General features: G+C 48.9%; 1 protein-coding gene across 8 annotated transcripts in view; it reads right to left on the bottom strand.

Annotated features, from left to right (window-relative positions):
• Window positions 1-20,219, bottom strand: part of LOC146208067 (solute carrier organic anion transporter family member 74D-like) — a 190,170-nt gene that overhangs the window by 33,526 nt on the left and 136,425 nt on the right. For 6 of the 8 annotated variants that reach the window (XM_084591741.1, XM_084591739.1, XM_084591740.1 and 3 more), the window contains one exon: window positions 13,787-13,839. The gene's annotated coding sequence lies outside the window, so the exon portion shown is untranslated. Of the gene's footprint in view, window positions 1-5,176; window positions 5,196-5,772; window positions 5,870-13,786; window positions 13,840-20,219 lie in introns of those variants that run through there. The other 2 variants (XM_084591744.1, XM_084591745.1) reach the window with 2 other exon arrangements.

The raw sequence follows: 20,219 nt of genomic DNA, 5'->3' as shown, positions 1-20,219 counted from the left end.
CACGCACATTGTTGCGCCATTGGCTATGTCGCCCTCTTCTACCGCCGTCTGCTACCGCCCTCTTCCTCTGCATTTATTTTAGTGGATAGTTGTATATCACGCCTGGTTAACTAAACTGCCCCAATAACGTTTAACACGCATAAGTTGGCGCTAATGCGCTTCGCCTCCAACGCCAGCAATGTCGCTTATATATATATATATATATATATATATTTACGGTGCACAATTAAGTAGCCGAAGCGTCTGTACACCTACCAGCTCTTCTCGTGAGAGAAGCATAACAGGGTTGTGCAAGGTAGTTTTGTTGCCTCAACCGAAAAGGGTAAAAAAAAAAAAAAAAGGAACATTTTTATGCAGGGGAGAAAAGTTTTCGACTGTTCACTTGAGGTACGCATAACAGTATAATGCGCAATAGTTTGAGCCTGCAACTAGCAGATCATCGAAAGGAATAACGCGCGGATGATTATGCAAACAAGATCACTTCGTAACGCACAATGCTAATTATTTGCATGTTCCTGCATCATATCCCCATTCACGGCGGCAAGCAACCAATTCGGGCGGTAGCAGCGATATGACAACGTTCGACCCAATGACGACAAACAGAACTGGAACGAAAAGGGAGTGAGTACTTTTAGTTATCGGCTTATAATACATGTTCAGGTAGGCCGCGACGAGGAGTAATTTTTCCCCGACAACCTAGCGGTGACATTCGCACGCTGTATTCGCCCAAGTCAGTTTCGCTCATACGGTAACGGTAACTGCAGGCAAAGAGGAACGACTCGCGAGACTGCGACAAATCCTGGAGTTGCCGTGACCAAATCTGGGCCCGGATAACGCGAGCGGGAAGTACAACACACACTCATTATTCCCGTCATAAATCGTTACGCGAAGCGACGCCAGAGACGACCAAAAATGACAAGCTTGTATATACTCTATTTGTCTGGGAACGGCCCCGAAGAATGAGACCCCTGGTATCGTCCTATAGCCAGACAAAAGCGAGGAAATAATGATTCGAGAAATAGACTCGCACAAGTCGTTTTTCTTTCCACGTCGCTTCACAGTGCTTTTGTCTCCGCAAAAATTCACCAAAGAAAAAAAAAAAACGGGATAAAAAAAGAGTAACAAAGCACCAATCGCACATGCACAGAGCACGTCGCGCGGCGACAACAGGTTACACATAAAGGAAAGAGAGAGAGACAGATAGGTCACAAAGATGGCGACAAAGAGACGAGGGAAAACAAAGTACTGGAGAAGAGAGGAAATTGAGACAGAAAAAGAAAAAAGAAAAGAGCGGCTCGGTATCTTCTACGCAATTAGCGTTATCGCGAGGTCGCACGGCGCCCCGCATCGTCGAATGAGCGTCAGGAGGAAGAGGGGGAAGAGTGCGCCAAGCATGGCGAACAAGAGCGCAGGAACCGACGCCAGGAAACTGGATGGCGGCGACTGTTCTCGTTCTGTTTCCTTCCTCCGCCGGCAACGCAAACGAGCGCGGATTACAGCGCCCGACATGAATCCATGGGCGAGCTGGTCTTTTAGTTGCCCAACACAAAGTGCATCTTCGTGAGACGACGAGCTGCATGTCGATTGACGAGACAAAAATTAGAAGGGTTCAACACTACTGAACCGAATATGGAGCGAAAGCATTATTGTTGTTGTTGTCCTCTAATTTGATGGCACATACCCACACAGGGGGATCGGCCAAGAATTGGGTGCAGAGATATTAGATTTTGAGATGTATAACTACATCGCAAAAATAAAAAGAAATCAATGCTAGGGAATATAGAAGGAAATGTAAATATGAAAAACCAAAATAAAAAAGTAAATACTAACGCACGCAGTAGGAGAATACTAAGATTTATATGTACAGATTAAAAATTCAAACCATATTAGCAAGGTAGACGTTTTGTTTCTATTAAGAAGTTTTGAATGGCGTTAAAAACAGGCCTGTGGCTGTACCCAAGCATGGTGGCACCGAACGATAATAAAATTTGGCTGCTCAAATTAAGACCCAGGCTTCTCTAAATACCGTTTTCTCATCATGGTAAAACGGCGGCAAAATATCAAGAAATGATCTATTGTTTCCGGTTCCCCGCAGAATGCGCAGACAGGAGAAAGCGCCAAACCAGACCAGTGCATATAGAAAGCATTAACTGCGGGTACCGAGCGTTCTTCTTCATCTTCTTTTCATTCCTCCTCTTTTTCTTTTTTTTACTTCCTTCTTCTGTTCGGCACAGCGCCGGCTCGGAGACCACGGACACGGCACACAGAGACGAGCCGTTAGACCTAGTGTATAGTATTGCTTTCGCAATAAAAATCGCGCTGGGTAGGGGGCACGTCGTCAAAACGAAGAGCCCCTGCCCGACGAAGGCCTGCACCCACTACGTCCAAGCAGTTTGGCGGTGCTATCGGAGTTTGAGCTCGGTACCCATGCAGACCGCCGTTCTCTTGACAGCGTCTTTTAATGGAAAACGCCGTGTGAAACTAAATTTGAAAAGCAAAAATGCGAGACGGGAGAAAGGGAGACGCTGTGGACCTGTTGCAGCTCTCGGCTCAGCTGTAACTCCGGCTTTTCACGATCAGAGAGCTAGTTCAGAAAGGAAAGACTAAGTACGGCTGAAGGTGCTCCGGTTCCCTTTTCACGGATGTATTTTACGTTAAGCGCCGTGCGCCCACACCGTATCGGGGATACCGTCGCACAAGCACCAGCGAAACCTGCGAATTCGGTATTTATATAAAGCTCTATACAGAAGGCACAGAGAACATTTCACCTCTGCTCGCGGTCACATGTACATAGTATACACCCACTGAACTAACATTCGGCTCTCGGCCGTTCCGGGAACTGAATATATAGCGCGCGTATAGTATAGTATACCTCACCATGTATAGCTTTAGGGATAGCTCCGCGTGGTGGATGCTCAATGGACGGTACAGCCTGCACCTGACCCCACCACTACCACAAATATTTCACCAGGTGCTCGAAGCAGCCCATCGAGCAATATGGCAACGCTCATGCTAGAAAGGACATCAGTCGACCTCCGTTCCTCGGTCTCCATCGCTCCTTGAAAAATTGCCACGTGCCGACTAAGGATGCCAGACGGTTGCCCCGCATAGCTAGCTCTTCCCTTTCAGGTGTACATAATTACGAACCGCGAAGCCTGACACGGTTGGTCTTACCCCGCATCGATAACGATAACGATATCGGTAAATAAAGGAAGCTCCTTTCGACCTACTCTGGTACCTATAGACCCTATTTACTATCAGGTTTAGCAGGCGGCAGTTGTGGCAACCCTTGTACTACGGAGACGCCGTAAAGTTGGGCGGTTCGAAACTAAAAGCAAACGAAAAAATATGGCCATTTGTTTAGCCTACACCAACTACACCAGTGTAGGAAATCTCCTATACCTACAATAGATTTTTGCTGCACTGCTGTAGGTGGTGTAGGTTAAACAAATTGCCCTAATGTTTCCGACGCGTCGGCGCCGGTCTACCGACGTCCTGCCTGCTGCGCGCAGTTCATTTGTCAAACACTTGAGACACCGTTTGCAACGCCGTCCAACTAGAGTTCAGATTTCACCGACGCCGTATCATGATTCGCCGTAGGCTCTCTCTCTCTCTTTCTTCCCCTCTCCAATGTTGCGTTGTGCGTGCTATGGTTGCCAGTAAAGCTGCAATGACGTCACGTGAATAAGCTCTCTACTGAAGATCCTTCGTCGAGACCAGTTTAGTGAGTGCTGCACAATCTGCTCCAGGCCCAGTTTGATCAAACTGGTGGAAGCGTGGTCAAGACGTGGAAGCGGCTTTACTGTATAGATGGAAATAAAGCATTACTTGCCAGCAACGAAACCTTTTCCCTATAAACGCCCTCGAGGCGCATAGGAAACGTAAGCAATTTTCAAGATTTCGACCAGACAATATCATGTTTTCCGCCGCCGCCGATGTATTACGCTCGAAAAGAACAATCTCCTCCCCCCGAAGAACCTCGCAGATTCCGCGAAGGAGTCGCGACAGGATCATCCGCAGCAGCTCGGCCTGGCTCGAGGCAAATGTCAGAGTGAGACGACGCCGTTAGGCGCGCGCACGCCTGCTGGGCCCCGCATTTGGCGAAAGAAGATGCAGCCCACTTCATTAACGCGCATAATGAGAGAAGTGGGTTCGACGCCCTCCGGTGCGCACCACGGTTCGCAAGCGCAGATAAAGCCCGTGTTGCGTTGGTTGGTTCTCGGAACAATTACACTCTTCGCCAGCGCGTGCTTGTTAACGAGGACGCACTCAGGTGACGGTTCGCGTGCCGCACGCGATGAGGGGCGCCCCGGGGAGAAGGGAGGACTCCCCGCAGCTCCACTAGAAGAAAAGGGAGGCGAAGTACCGCGTTTGCTCGAATATGAGCCAACCATTAGAGAGATTTAGCTTACCGTGATCCGCGATCCGCTACCGTGATACGCCACCGCGTGTTCCACTGCGCATGCCCAGACCCCCCTTGACGCCGACAGATGGCGCCACATACAGGATGTCGGCACACAGACCTGCCGCGTCGGGACCAATCAGCTTGAGCGCCCCGCCCACGCGCGCTAGAGAGTCACGGTGGCGGATCGCGGATCATACGCACCGAACACGCGGGCAGGCGCACGGTACGAAAGCCTCCCGGCGACGAAGCTGAGAGCTCGACTATACAAAGCGCTTAGAGAGAGAGAGAGCGTTGGTGTGAATACAGACTGAGTCTCCATGCTGAGAACCGTTCCGTAGGCTGGAAAAACACGAAAATGAAATTTAGAGCTAATCCTTCCACATTTCAAGAGAAACAAAACTTTGCAGCGGCAGGAGTATATAGCAGGATCCAATAAGTGGTGCCAACGTATTCGAAATCACGCCCAAGTAATCAAAAATATGTACACCACTAAATCGACTCCCTAGCTCAAACTGTAAACGTTTGACATCCTGTACAGCGCTGTGTCAGTGCACGCCAAGGAACCTCGGACGATCGAAATTTCGCCGTATACCTATACGCGAGTAAGTCCGGTAGCTGACGGGACACCGCTCCAGAGCACAGAAGCCGCACGCTCAGCAGGCCGCTGTGCGCAAAATCCGGAATTAGACATGGGCACGTTCAACCCCTTGACGCCATCATTGCAGCGCACGAGGCTTCAACGGCCAAAAAAGGTACGGTGGTGCGACTCACATCGAAAGAACAGCCCTGCGACAGATGTGGTGGTGACAGATCGCGTTTCACAATGCAGGAACGAGGCTCGCGTTCTCTGGCCGCCAACAAGAGCGCAGCCTTGAACAAGAAGCACCACGTGGCGACAGAGCAACGCCTGTCAAACGAGTCGGCCGCATTGAGAGAGACGAAGCCTTCGATGGACCTTTCTTTGAAGACTGAAATGGAAATGGGCCGCAGCAACACAACTTCAGAGAACATGTGGGTTGGAACTTGACGTCACCAACGCACAGCCCGCACCATTCCATTTATAACATCACTCAAGGCTCGCTACCGTTTCCACCGAGAAGGCCTCCCACAAGCTACTTAACTCAAGTGCCCAATATCCTAGTCTAACCCAGCCGAACCTCAGCAAATGACGTGTCTGCCGTCGTTTCGATCGAATGCAACGGCGTATTGGCGCCAGTGTTAAATAGCACTGTAACAAAGAATATTCGCGAATAAAAAAAGGTGAGCACGAAGCGCGCAAACGTGACGCAAGATCTCTCTTTTATCGACAAATGCGAATAGAAGGAACGCACGAAAAAGGAAAAGCAGCATGCACTTGAACGGCTCACCCCACTACGTCTGACAGCCCGATTTCTCGGAAAAGCGAGCCCTATCCTAACGCTCGCGGACAAAGGGAATCTGCAGCGCGGCAGCGTATACATATGGCGCACGTGTTGCTGCCGCCTGCGCGAAAGTGACGAAATGCGCGCTGGCGCGGAGGAGGGTTCTGGGAAACAGCTGTCGCGCGAAGCGCCATCGAGAAACACGCGAATCAATCTTTTCGTCAGGAAAAAAAAAAATAAATAAAATAAAAAAAATATCTATGCTTTCACAGAGCCGCAAGGCAAACAGTGCACGGAGAGCCAAGTGCGCGTATGCCGCTTCCACTCGAATAACGGATGCATTGATTCCTTTTCAGTGCATAAAAATTTGCAGCGCTCGCCCAATTACGCGGAGCACTGTGTTAGCAATGATTTCGAACGAAGTGCTGGGTACATTCCTATTATGCACGCATCGCAGCGCAGAGACACTGACGTTGTATGTTAAGTATTTATTGTATGAAGGGCACACGCCGACGCCATCTGCACCCAGTGATGGCCAGGGATGACGGGCCGGGATATGAAAAGAACGAACGGAGACTGTGACTATTTCGCGTATTGAGGGAAGAGATGGGCCGAAAGGAGGGCTAGCAGAAATCACGCCACGGCGCTAAGTGCGCGTGCGAGTAGGTACGTTAATTAAATAAATTGAAGTGGATTAATTAAATTAAACTAATTAAATGCACGGGCCCTGACGACTGGCACTGCGGGCTGCAAACAGGGCTGCCTCAAGCCACACGCTCTTGCACAGCGCCGCTCACTCCGCTGCGAGATGAGAAATGCCAGAAAGATCTAGACGTCAACCAGACGTGACCGGCATTGTTTAAATTCAAGGGCGCGCCAAATGCGTGACACAAGATTTCCAAGTCCCCGCTCGCGAAGCGCATTCCTCCCTTCCTTCCTCCCTCTCCCTTCCAAGCATCCGCCTAGCGGTACTGCATGGGGCAACTGCATAAAGAGCCCGAGGGTGAGGCGGCGGTGTTGCCTCGGCGCATGCGTGACTATCATATTCCGCATAAGGCGGCATTTCGAAATGATGTAGAAAGTTGAGAAGGCCGGAGGTGTTATTTTTTGCCTTTTGGCGCGCGTGGATTCCTTCAATTCTCTTTACTTTATTTATCGATAAAGTATACTTGTCTCCCTATCCCTGGCATTTTCGCTTCGCCGCCATCTTTGTTTTTTCGGTGTTCGTTAGTGTCGTACCTTTCTCCTGCCTTCGCTGTTTTGGTTTCGTAGTTTCGGTATCTGACGGTATAATCGCATTACATAAATTGGGCGCGAGGACATACCATGGCGCCACCTCTCGGTAACCTCGCGTGACGCACTAAGTGGGATAAAGCGCGTTAAACTGCTGCTGTGCGATCGTTTCCTATGCCGTTTGGTTGCGCCGCTAATGCTGCATTAGCGTTTTGGTTTATTTACAGTTTTGTTTGGGCCTGTTTAAGCTTAATTTGAGGTATTAGACCCGTCATTCAGCAAGACGGTACTTCATCGAATCAGCTAGCTGCCGTTGCGTGGGTCCGGCCGATAAGTTTACTTGGACGAGGATGTGGACCGATTAGCCTTGTTGTTGCCATTGTGGAAGGAACTCAAGCCTCCACACAACCAGTCAGCAGCAAGCTGCCAGTGAATCTCAACTATAAGAATTATTTGCTAGAGGAAGCAGAACTGCCAGGCGCCTGACAGATGCTGAGAGCCTTCAAATAGCGCCGGCGGAAGCGGTGCCGTTTATCTGCTGCCTTGAACATAGTAGAATAAACAAGTTACAGTGTGGGGATTGATTGATTAACTGATTGATTGATTGATTGATTGATTGATTGATTGACTGATTGATTGATTGATTGATTGATTGATTGATTGATTGATTGATTGATTGATTGATTGATTGATTGATTGATTGATTGAGTGAAAACTTTATTGAGTGCACGGGAATTCTCGAAGTTGTTGTCCGCCTATTTCGGCAGCCCAGTGGCCTGCGCAGCAGCGTGGGCTCTGCGAACCAGCCCTCGTTGTTGGTCGGGGTCCTTGCTACGCAGAATGGCCTCCCACCGCTCAAAATTGGGATTAGGAAGTTTATCGATAAAGGGATTTAATTGGCATGCCCACACCATGTGAAAAGCCGCAGCTATTTCTCCACGGTGTGGGAACTCATTGTGTGTAAAGTGAGGGGTACCATTGGTGGAGTTTAAATGGTGTAACGAGAGTGTCTATTTGTAGCCGGCGGAGGGTGTGTTCTTCCGCCTCGTCTAAAGTTTTATGAATAAGCGTTCTTTTTTTTTTTTTTATCGCAAGTGTCAAGAAGTGCTTCCCACGCAGCGAATATTTGCGCACTGACTACCGTCATTGGCACTCTTGGTTCGGGCGCACATATTTGTTTTCCCCACGCAGAGTAGCTATGCTTACGCATACCTCAGCATATCATATCATGTAACGCTCTATTTCCCATTTCTTCACGTACTCTGGCATTTGAAATTCCATCAGCACTGAAGACGCTGCCTGAGACTACTCGGCATGCATATCGTTGCCAGTAGCTGGCACTGAAGTGCCAGTTCACTTCAGTGAAACTTTCGTGTCAACGCTTCATTCAGAAGAATGAGACCTTTCGCACGATCCCTCCTTGTTCTGGAAGCGTACTGCTCCGTGAAAGCAGCACCTTTACCATCCGGCAAGCGACAGATACTACTTCATTAGCTTCACAAGCGACAAGCGCAAATTAAAACGCACGCGCCATTCCTTCAGCTGCTACTCACCAAACTGTTTAGCGCGAACTCCGCGGACAATATCTTGCTCGCTGAAATATCTGCAGCACACATTAGAATGACCACTCGCTTCTTGGCCCATTTAAATCTTGAATAAGGAAAATTCCGTGAGCTTATTTTTCTCGTATACCAATGGGAGCTTGCACCGGATTCCGTCGCGTATGTCCGGATACAGAGCAATAACGGACCTTGGCAACAGGTTAAATAAACTTCAGCAGCCTCAGTAACGATGCAAGATCAAAAAGTGCAATACTGGGACTCGTTACCAGGCAAAACTACGAAACAAAAAATGCGACTATTAGCGTTTAAAACGCATAAATTCAATCGAGCGTCTGCTACAACAGCAGTAAGAGGAGCCACGCGATCCCACTTGTCCATCTTTTCTTTCCTTTTGTAGATACAATAAATAACCACTACCACCAACACCACCTGTCGACGCTAGCGCCGTCCACTCCAGTTGTGGCACTCGCGCCCATATACGCAAAACTTAGTAGTCCGGGCTCACGCAAGCATAGTTACTTCATGCTATTCGCAACTTTCACGGGCTATAGGCGGCGCCACTGGAAATCCAATATGGCTGCCCTTGAGGGGATCCGGCTGTCATGCTTCAAGTGTATTGTGCTGGGCCGCTGGGCTACGTTTCCTGAAGCTGCATTAAAATATTCGCGCGAGTGTTCTGGAGTGCGAAGGTATGCACGGTATTGTCAGTCAGCGTATGCAAGCCTTTGTGAGCATGCGTTGCAGGGGTGCGATACAAAGGACCCCTGAAGTGTAGCTGGTCAGGTACGTGAAACATCCTACATGCTGACTGTGTTGTGCGCAAGTACGACAGGCTCCCAGGCGACTCTAAGCGCCACTAAGTGCTGCAGAGAAACGTTCGACGGAGACAGAATAAACACGAATATAGATAAAACTTTGAACTTTTATCCAGGGATCACGGGCACTCGCGAACTGCAGCATTTCAAGAAGTCGTGCTGCGTATTCACGCGCGTAGCATAGGTATGCCGAGCGGCCAACCCCGCATTTTATGTGGGCAAATTTCTTCCTTCACTTCAAAATGTACGCCGTCGCATCGAAATACGTACTACTTTCTTTGGGCACCAGAAAACATCACTACAAGGTAATAATGATGGTCTGCTGTGATCGCTTTAACCAACCTGTTTTTCTTTTTTCTTTGCAGCACCTCTGATAGGCAGTGATTTTGACTTTCGCAAGTGATGACCCAGTGCTGACACAGACATTTTTTTTGGGGAACAGTTACTTGATAAGCAAGGCAGCTAGAGCGCCGGCTTTGAAAACAGTCCGAATATGGACTGTGAGTGTATGCTCCGTAACGTTCAATACAAGCTTCTAATCTAGCGTTCATCTGGCAGCTGCTGATTGCAAACACTGCATTCACTCAGCCGGGTAGGAAACAGACATTCTTAATTTCTTGAACATGTGTGGGCCATGAATTGGTTGGCAGTCAAAAATGTTATCACGTATGGCTCGCAACTTACGCCAGTCTAACTTCTCACATCAGAAATGCGCACCGAAAGCCATACCTTTCGTCGCAGTCTTTTTTTTTTTGCGAAACTTGGTTCTGCTCAGAGTTTAGAGCGGCAAGAAAAAACGAGACCCATGCATAATCCCAGAAATGAGATAGCTACGCCGCTCATACTGTCACTAAGGGGGGTGTTTCTTCGTCGACCAGGATTTATCACGATGTTTTTCACGATAAAGTAACTGACTTGATCTTATCGTGATCTTAACTTAATTATCATCTCCTTCCGGGGCATATAATCTGGAGATAACATGTGCAAGTTTATCCCGCCTTTTACCGTGCAGTCAGAACAAATCGGTGTATGGAAGATTCGACTGCTTTTATGCTTTCCCCTCGTACTACGTGCCCGACACAGCAAAATAGAAGTTATATTATTAATCTATTGTCATGTCTGCGAGCCAAAGTCAACTCGAAAAGCAGTTACACACTACAGGAGCTGCAGTACCGAGCTCCACGCAAAGAATTTTCGCGGGAGGCGCAGCAGCAAGCTGGAGGAACACGAGCCGTTCTCCGAGTATCCCCCCAAGGGCGGTACCGGAAGCGGCCGCGTGGCGGCGGCACTGTACGTGAAAGTTGCGAATCTATATATGCATATAGTTTTGGCGTTTACTGTCCCGTTAACAAACGCGGTAGGCACTTCACTGTCATCCGAGAATGGAAATCTTCTACAGTAGTACAACCCTCAGCACATACAGTGTAGCAGGAAGCGAAGCGAGGCTAATTATGAATTGGTCTCAGGCGCTCCAACACTTATCGACTGTAAGCGACGTTTATCGCTGGAGCACTGCCTTTATATCACCGACCCCTATCTGACGGCGTGATAACACGAATTTTGGTTTTTCCTACTGCGAAAAGCGCCACAGGCTACCGGCCAAGAGTTTCAGCTCTGAGGAGAGAGTGAGAAGGAAAGCAGTAAAGAAAGAATAAAGTGAGTGAATGAGAGAGAGAGAGAGAGAGAGAGAGAGAGAGAGAGAGAGAGAGAGAGAGAGAGAGAGAGAGAGAGAGGTTTTATGATCGCCCGCACATATGGTTCATTTCTGAAAATATGGGTGGTTACGACAGGAAGGCTCCATGTCCAAGCCTGGCTGTATGGTATGCTCGCATCATAGTGGCGGCCATTTTTTTGGTACATGTAAAACAAAGGATCCAGGCATATATCTAAACGCCTGATATCACCTGCTCCGGCTTGCACTGCTGAAGCTGCACCTGCACCCCTAAAATAGTGCCCGTTACGTCACTTGAATTGCTCCTATAAAAGCATACCATGCCTGAAGAGTTCTTTAGCTAAGTCTTTTTCAGCCCTTCTATTTTCTAGGGCACAGCTCAACGCAGATAGCGTTGATTATCGCACCGTATAACGCTCACTACACTTTTACGCACGGAAACACACACAGCGTCCCTTCCATCCTCTCATCCTTTCCTGCCTCATTACGGCTTCGGACACGGGACACCAACGCATGCTGTCTGATCAGGCTTGGCTGATCTACTGGCCTTTTCGGCCCGCCAAGGATCCAATTCAATAGAAACGAGGTTTCGTTAATTCATTATCAATATCCATGATAACAATCAGGCATATGAGGGCCATCTTGTGTGTCAGCAAACGCGAAGCTGCATCCTTGACTTCTCAAGCATGACCCCGAAAAGAGGTACGGGCACACAAGTCGACGTGCACCTCATCGAAAGGGAAAAAGAAAAAAAAAGCATTTCGTATACATATAAGATGAGACACGCGGGTGACGCCTGAGGCCAGCATATGTAAGTATACATAACGGTTCACGGCTACACTCGTACAACCCACAGCCCGCACTCGCGACTTCAGCGCCCGCACTTGTGACGTAAGTGCGCGCAATTCGGGTCATCGGAGCCCGCAAATCCCCGTCGTCGCAAAGACGCGCGTCGAGGCCATGTCGGAGCGATTGGGAGACGGCCTAGATTCAGAGCAGGCTGTAATACTGAGTCCCTCCCTTTTCTTTCTCCTTCCCCCCGCTCCTGTAAACACACCGCTACCGTGCCGGACAGGGAGCCGCCGTTTTTCGCCGTAATACTGACTCCGCACTCGGCAACACAGCAGCAGACAGCCATCCACAAGCTCAGTCTGCCGCTCTCTCCCAGCGGTCGTGCCTTTTCTGTCTTTACTTCGCGACGCAGGCAAGACTCTTGCCTCAGTGTGCAGGCCACCGCCAGCCTTCATTTTTATCGGCGTTCTTATCGTCTTCTTTTTCAGCGACGTCCGTAAGCCTCCTTTACTCGTTCTTTATTTTTATCTTTTTTTCTCTCCATCATTCGCACGAAGCGGAGAAACGAGAACGGCACTGCGGTAGCAATCCCCTCCATGTTCTCAACGGTCGCGACACCTCTCCTCCTTACGAGAGTGAAATCGCGCCATTTACTTCTCTCGAGCTGCAGTTCCCCCAGACACGTGGAAAAGGTCTCCGGCGGTGGTGCGTGCAACAGACTCGACTCGCACGTCGCAGGCTGGAAATAATGTAATCGCGTCGATTCGACTTTCCGCGCAAATAAACAGCTTGCGGTACGGCGATGCATCGCCTGTAAACTCTTTCCTTTTGCAGACTTCGGAAGAGGGCACAATCGGGTGCCAAAACGAGGCCAAACGACAATCACTTCTCATATGGAGACTCAAACCACGTGTGAGCGCAAAGTGATATATAGGTTCCGTCTCGTGGCGATTTCTTCGCTGTCAGAGGCGCAACAGCGAAAGCACAAGTGCGCGCACGCACACGCACGCACGCACCCCCCCCCCCCCCCCCCCACACACACACACAGATAGATAGAGAGCTTCGGTCCAGGGCCTCCACCCAAACGCGCAAGAGAATACTTCGCTCCGCTCAATGAACGTTTTCCATTCATTCATTCACTTCACGGAACTAAAACTAAGCCTGCGTATTTCTCTGTTTTTTTTTGTTTTTTTTTTGCCGCATAGTATATTGGCAGCGTCAGCCTCGCGGGCGCGCGAGCGAGCTTTCGCACTCATACGTTTAGGCAGACCTATAGGTGTCCTATAGGCAAATGCACCTATAGGACCGCCTAAATGCATGAGTGCGAAAACACTCGCGCGTCCGCGAGGCTGACTCCGCCAAAACCTCCACCCTGATTAGCAGATGCATTATTATTATTATTATTATTATTATTATTATTATTATTATTATTATTATTATTATTATTATTATTATTATTATTATTATTATTATTATTATTATTATTATTATTACTGCAGAGCAACACGCACGTGAAAGCAAAGGAACAAGCGCTGAACGATCGAGCTCGCGAGCACGAAAATGGGGAATTCCCGACGCGCGCAACAGCGCAAATTCGCCTGCCCGCAACAAAGCCGACTTCGAAGCTTTCGCTAACTGCATGAGGCACATTCCTGCACGTCCATCTGGTGCCCTTCATTTTTCTGCAGGTCGGCGAGCCTTTTTTTGCCGACAGCCCACCATGAAGCAATGAAGCAACACAGGGCGCTCCGCGATCGCTACATGTTAGCCTCGCTCGGAAATCGAGCAAGGGCTTCAGAGCAGCATATGCGAAATCATTGATCCCTGGTCGTCTCCGCAGCAAGCGAGTTAGGCGCGAGACGCGTTCTGGACATGCAATGTCCGGTAGTACGTGCTATCAGATGGACATTCATCTGCCCGAGAAGAATACAAGATGTGGCGCTTACCGTTAGCGTTGATGGTGCAGGCTGGCTGCCGCCCTGTTCACCTCAGGTAGACCCTGCATGAAATTGAGAGAGAGAGGACGCAAGGTGAGTTAAAGACGTCCTCGATCGAATAGCACAGGGAGCGCACACGACACCTATAGCTTAGAGGGACACAAGGGCACATTTGGTCCGAACGGGAAGACGATGCGATTCAATCGTGCGCGAGCACAAAATACGGCGTCGGGAAAACGCACGCTGCCTTTACCTCACAATGGAAAAGGCGCGCGCTACGCGTCCGCCGCAGTTGCGACATGTAACAAACTCTGGACGCGGGGAGGGAAGAAAAGAGGAGAGAGAAAATTTCAAGAGCAAATCGATAATCGCTGTCCGGCCAAGTTCAGCGCAGCGGCAGTGCACGGCCGACGTACAGACCGGGGAGCCCCAGTCGGCCTGTATATATAGGCGTAAAACAATGCCATATAACGGAACTGTACTTTACCTGACAGTGCTTTACGCTCGCCGGCATTCTCGCAGGTAGAAGCTGTTAAGGATATCGCTTCTCGCCGTGAATGGTCAATGAAATCCGGTTATTTCGAAAAATAGTCGTATGAACAAATGCTAACATTTATGAGTAGTGTATGAGAACCTAACCAGTACGATGCCGCGTGGTTATATCTATACAGTGAAACAGTGCGCAAACGTGATACAAGATTACATGCAGAAACAAGACAAGATAAAAAAAAAAGAACTAATGGAAAAATAAAGCGAGGGAAACGAAGACGTACGCTCAGGCCGCAAACCGTGAAGGATGGCGAAAGCAACGCGACGTCCAACAAAGGCTCGGAAGACGACGCTCGATTTCCTCGAAGAAAGGCTCTTTCCCAACTCGCTTATCGCCCTGTTCCCCTATACGGTGGCCACCGAATTCGACCGAGATACGGCGACAAGTCCTCATTTTATCTTTTTCTTTTATTTATCTGCCATTATCAGTTTACGTCTTCTCACAGTGAGATGTTGCATACCGCTTTTCGAGCGCATAAGCGACATGAGCACGCGATCAGTACAGCTCAATAATCTTGCGGGCGAGAGCTGCCACGTGAAAACGAGCGTCGCTAAAACTGAGGGATGACCAGAACTCGCCAAACTGCACACTCCAGCAGCAGCGGTGTACAGTCGGGTATACGTTGCGGTCCCTCGATCGGCACCATGCAGTTACAATCAATGCTGTAGTTCGATCGATGCGGTTCTACGACGTTCGCTCCTCAGTACGAAGTTGCGGGCTCCGCTAACGGACGCGGTGGGCTCACTGCGGTGGAGATGAAATGCGTAGCCAGTTTCAGTAGAAGTGAAATGCGAAAATCGCAGTTCAGGTACGATGTCAGCGCTCGTTAATGAAACCCACATGATTAAATTAATCCAGAGCCTTCTATTGAGGCGCGCCAAAACCCGCGTGGAGAATCATGGGCACTGAAACGCACACGTTGCTAACCTGAGCATCACATACATAAATACCCCCGAGTTGTTCCAATGGCAGGATAGGTAGTGACAGCGAATCCGAACCTCGAGAATAAACTTATTGAAATAACTAAGGGAATAAGGTGCCATGCTTTTGGCAGGTGCTGTTATAAGGGAATGTGGTGCCGTGCTTTTGGCAGGTACTCTAACATTGCGGACGGCAGTTCGCTGGTATACAGCGGGAGGAATGTACAGTCGTGAGCAAAAGTGGTATACAACACTCAGGCAGTGACAGAGCTGAGAAAAACTGCGTCGAAATGCCATCTATCGATAGCGTAAGGGACAGCGACGTCGACACATGCATGTACATAAAGTGGGGCACCGCCACTATTGTCTCGATCTTAGCTGTTGCTAGATAAAGGTGGGATGCAGTTTTCTTGAGCTCTACCACCGGCTGAGTGTTGTATACCACTTTTGCTCACGACTGTACATAACGACCGTATCTTAACTGTTCTCACCTGTATATGGGGCAGAAACATGGAGGGGAACTAAAACTGAGGACAACACGGCTAGCCATGAAAAGGAAAATGATAGATGTAACTTTCAGAGCCCCGGAGAGATAAGAAAGGGTCAGGGAATAAACGCGAGGTAATGATTCTAGTTTGATTCAAACAGAATAAAGCGGAATGAATACGACATGTAATGAAAAGCATGGTAACAGCTAACTAGATCCCGAGAGAAGACAAGCTTAGCAGGGTTCAGCGGGAAGTGACGTGGGCGAGAGAGATCTGGATGTCTGGATAGATAAGATGGCCTTAGCTGGCACAAAAGAGTATTAATTGGAGATACATTTGCCGGAGGCCTCCGTAATGTACCAGGCACATATATATATATATATATATATATATATATATAGGCTGGCAATTATTATTATGTTTCAATGACAGCTTATGGACACGAGAATAACTACGCATGTAATGATGAGGTATATAGGTCTAAGAAAAATGTGTGCCTTCGGCTCCGGCTGTGGTTGTATATACCGATCAAAGTAGCACCCACCTCGGCAACGGTTTCCTTTTCTTCGCCAAAACTGGCCTCAGTCGAACTGATGTATACGACTGTGTGGTTACGAGGGAAGGAAAGACGCAGTTAACTCTCAGTGGGCAACCGAACCTCTCCGTGACAGGGAAGGGGTTAAAGGCGAGAGAGAAGGGATAAAGAGAGAAATACATCCGAATTAATTTCGACCTCTCCGAGTGCGAGCAAAAAAGACCTGCGCCATCCTCCCGCTGTTTCATCCAACAACAGTGTGGCAAATCGTGCTTCCTGAAAAGCGCTGCACATACGCTGTCACATAATCACGCCCGCAACCCGAATATATATATATATATATATATATATATATATATATATATATATATATATATATATATATACGCCGGTCGTTAAAGGATCATCAATAATTGCAAGTGACACTGCGATAGAGGAAATGACGGCAGTTATATACACCCAAAAGGCGCTTACACATCGCGGGACAGGAAAACAGTTTCACGGGCACCACCTGTATCCAAAGGGGTGATGGAAGGCTCAGCTAACGAAACGGCATGACACTGGAATCGTTCCTACTCTCAATGAGCTGGAAATTGAGCGCGATTAGAAGCGGCAAGCCAGCTCCGGAATTGTATTCATCCTTTTTTTTTTTTTTCCTTACATTTCAGGCCCAAACTCTGTAAAGCTATAGCCGCAAGGCCTGCCGTAACTTCGCAGCCATTTCGACCGGCCGAAATTCTCAAATACGCACCGCAATATCAGTGCACATATAAAGTATATGCATTCGGGCTTTTTGACACCCAAGTTGTGGTACGTCCAAGTACGGAACCTTGCATATCGATTTCGAAACATATGTATATTGTTAAAAAAAAAAAACACAAAAAAACTTAACAGCTATTCCGCTTTATTTTCTTCCTATTCTTTAGACATGAAATATTAAAATGTCTGCAAATATCGACGTTCTTTCCAGAAACAAACTGGACCCGCTTTCTATCACCCTACTAAACGCAGCTTTCGCGTGCAGATATAGTTACTTGAAGTTTATCGTCGGCAGAATTCTACTTATCATCGACAGGAAAAGTATTTTTCCAGTCTTAGGCACACAAATCAGACAAATGTATAAAACCAGGTGCGGCAGCAAGCTGCTAAACTAATTAATACGCCCGTGAGAAGACGCCCGAAAAATCGCAGCTTCTAATTGCGTAGCAGAATGTCAGCCATTCTCTTGTATTGACATAGCCGATAGATAGTCCTATTGTTGTGGCTGTAAAAGAAAATGCATGGGCCTGCTACTGGCTCTGTAGCTGAGCCACCTTCGCTGCCTCGTGCGGACAGAAGAGAAAATAGAAAAGAAAGAAAAAGAAGAGGGAGAGAAAGACTCCTCAGTACCGGAGATGTATTAAAAAAAAAATTGGCAGTGGCTTAGCTTGGTTAGGCCTGGTAATTGCGAAAGCAATAGCTGTGGCTACGCTTAGGTTCAGATGGTGGTGTAGCTGGTTGTGGTGCGTGTGGTTATGCTTATGGTTATGCAGTGATTCACTCTGGCCACGGCATATGGTTCAACTATTGTTTATTGCGGGGTGCTACCTGGTTATTCTATGTATAACTAGTAGCGAGGCAAGGAGTGCCGTGGCTGCAACGATATACTTGGTTGTGGGTGAGGTTAAGGCAGAATGTACAACTGCCGCTCCGGCACCGGCTGCAACGGCATGATTTACGCCAGCAGAAATGAAAGCATCCCTGGAGACTGCGTTGGTTCCACCTGCTGCTAGGCCACCTCCTATAGTATCCAACGTTGCACCCCCGGCGGTAGCTGCGGTAGGAGAGGGAGTTAGGCCGCGGTTGGCAGGTAGCTATACCACCTCGCGAGTTGACGGCGCGAGTTGGGGGTCCTGTTTTTGCGGCAGATGGGATGACGTCACTCCGGCTGTAGCGCTCCCTCACGGAGGGAGCGGGAGTTAGGCCGCGTTTGGTAGCTACCGCCTCGCGAGTTGATAGCGCGAGTTGGGGCCCCTGTTTCTGCGCAGCTGTGCTTGGCGGCGCGCAAAAGGTCACGCTAAAGGTCAATGGTATCTACCGCCTCGCTACGCGAAGGGCTGAAAGGTGAAAGTAGTATATTGCTTTCGCAATAAAAAACATTCCCGACAGCCCTGGCAGTGAAAACTGTGGCTGTGAAGAGGTTGTGCGGACCGCCTCGATCCTCGCCCTTTAATGGCGAATGAGATCCTTGTTACATGGCCACAACAGTCGAGTGAACTCAAGGCCTACAAGGCAGTGTTTTGTTACTTGACAGCCACCAGCTTCAGTGGCAAGTTGTTACTGTGCTCTTCGTCCCTTTTCTCTTCCCATCTTTACCTTATTCCTAATTCCCGAGTATGTGCTCCTGTGGCCGCCGGGCAGTGCGCGCGTCCGCGAGCGAACACACGTGAGCCTGTGTGAGTATATCGAACAGGCGGGCTTGATGACCCGCCTATTTCACCTCGCCAGACAGTGCGCGCTGTGACTGAACGCTCCGCGTGTGCTATTTCGCACAATAACGGCTGATCGCCCACGACAGCCGTCAGTGTTTTGTACAGTGTGCCAGTGCGTGCGTTGTGAACAGTTGCCTGGACGCAGAGCTATTGCGGAGGCCCGCCCGATGTGCCGAGTGCTCAGTGACCTAAGACATTTGCGGGTGGGCCTCAAGCAAACTACTGTATACTGTAGCATAGTGTATATATTTTTTATTTTTACCTATCCTTTTCTTTCTCCCTATCGCTCACCTCATTGATTTCCTCTACCTTTTCCTCGCTATCCCTTTATTTCCGCCGCCCCAGTTCAGGTGCTTCAGATATCAGATACCGGGGCTGGCAAACATCTTTTCTTTCCTTTTGTATATCCACTACCACCACCACCCCCAACAACAACAACCGCAAGCTTTCTTGGTTAACATCCCAGCCTAACTCCCCTTCTTCTCCGTATGCATTTATCTATCTATTGTACTGACACGACTCAACAGTTGAGACTTTATCATCCCCAGACCATACACACAAAAGAAAAGTAAAGTGGACGTTCGGGTAATATTCTATTCGGACACAAGGGCCCGCCGAGTGCTCAGTAGCATTACAGGAAAGAAACTTCCCTCCCCCATTGAAACACTCGCTCACTGTGCAACATTGTACGGGTGTTGCCTCTCGCAAGAAAACGTCGCTTGCTAGTCAGCGTCTGCCAAATTGTCAGCCCGTTCGCACCTCATCTGGTAGCGTTGTACAGATCTGTATGACCAACGACGAAACGCACTCTTTCCTCTCAATCTGCGCCCCAATTGAGTAATGTTTCAATCTAATGAATGGTTGGTTGGTTGGTTTTGTTTGCTGGGTTTAACGTTCCAAAGCGATTCAGGCTATGAGAGACGAAGTAGTGGAAGGCTCCGGAAATTTCGACCACTTCGCATAGCACTCGGGCGCCTAGCGCTTCGCCTCCAACGAAAAGCGGCTGCCGATGCCAGGATTCGATCCCGCATCCTTGGGCCCAGTAGTCGAGAGCCGTAACCACTGCAAAACCCCGGCGGGGTGATCTAATGAACGTCAGACAGGTCAGGAACCGAGCACCATGGAGCATTGTGTCAAGTACGCGCCTGCTAAGAGCAGTGGTGGGTTCGGCGCATGCGCCTATTACTACAGCCGAGGAGGGCAGTGTAGGCAATCTCTGCTCAAACAGCGCGGTCGCCCAGAATGGGGGCAAGAGCGCCGGCGCTCAGATATCGACAACGCTCGCTCGCCACGCGGGGCCGTCACACAGCGACCTCCTCCTGGCAGCGATATGCGCGGTGCCCCAAGCCGGCCAGGGCTGATAGCGAGACGGCGGCTCGCACGTGGTGTGCCGAGGAACAAAAACTGCTCAGAAACAAAAACGATTTTAATCCTTTTTTTTTTTTTTTTTTTTTACCGCAAGCACTCTAGGGTTAAAC

This window comes from Amblyomma maculatum, chromosome 1 (assembly GCF_055883805.1).
Source record: "Amblyomma maculatum isolate TAMU_Amacu chromosome 1, ASM5588380v1, whole genome shotgun sequence".
Taxonomy (NCBI): domain Eukaryota; kingdom Metazoa; phylum Arthropoda; class Arachnida; order Ixodida; family Ixodidae; genus Amblyomma; species Amblyomma maculatum.
The sequence above is the reverse complement of the archived record's forward strand: the minus strand, read 5'-3'. Positions and strand labels throughout refer to the sequence as shown.